Source organism: Gastrolobium bilobum, unplaced genomic scaffold (genome assembly GCF_033153095.1).
Source record: "Gastrolobium bilobum isolate Gb01-03AN ecotype WA unplaced genomic scaffold, APGP_CSIRO_Gbil_v1 utg344043, whole genome shotgun sequence".
In the NCBI taxonomy this organism is placed as follows: domain Eukaryota; kingdom Viridiplantae; phylum Streptophyta; class Magnoliopsida; order Fabales; family Fabaceae; genus Gastrolobium; species Gastrolobium bilobum.
This window is the reverse complement of record NW_026895087.1, coordinates 10,143-11,088: the sequence shown is the minus strand read 5'-3', so window position 1 is coordinate 11,088 and position 946 is coordinate 10,143.

Sequence of the window (946 nt, the reverse complement as noted above, 5' to 3'; positions counted from 1 at the left end):
TGGGAAGATTTGGCTAAAAAATTCTTAGTCAAGTTCTTCCCTCCAGTCAAGGCAGCTCAACTAAGGAGTGGGATCACATCATTTCGGCAGAAAGAAGCAGAATCATTATATGAAAGCTGGGATAAATTCAACGAACTGCTTTGGAAATGCCCCAACCATGGCATACCCAAATGACTTCAGATGGAAACCTTCTACAATGGGCTGAATGAGCAAACTCGTGCCATAGTAGATGCATAATCTGGAGGATCCCTCTTGGATCAGACATTTACAGAAGCTTACCAAATTCTGGAGAGGATGGCAAATAACAACTATCAATGGCCATCTGAGAGGACAATTGCACAACAGAAGGCTGCAGGAGTGCTAGAGCTGGATGCTATATCATCACTATCAGCACATATTTCCTCTTTGACTAATACTCTTAAAAATTTGAATCTGAACATTGATGCTAAAGCACAGCTATTTCTAATACTTCTAATGTTGTAACATGTGTTTTCTGTAGTGATCCCCATAGCTATGATGATTGCCCTCAAAATCGTCAATCTGTGTTTTTTGTCGAAAATTATAACAGGAACAATCAATATTCAAATTCCTACAATCAAGGATGTGAAGGTAAAATGGCCTTGAAGGCCGTAGCATGTGAGAGGGAAAAATAAAATTTTTCATATGCAGAATTACACATGCAATCAAGAATCATGCTTTATGGCATGTGATGTTACCTTTGTTTGTGAGTTCAAAACTCCAAGACGATCAGTGTTAGGTTTGAAGGGTTCAAACCCTCTAACGTTGATCCATAAGAGTGAAAAACCTTAAGGAGGGATTCACCAACTAGGCGTACAAGAAAGGGAGAGAATTAATGTATCAAATCAGAATTTTTACTTTACTTATAATGAAAGTGGCGCACAAGTGAGTGAGACAAAGGTGGAGTTGTTGCAATTCAAAAATCCCA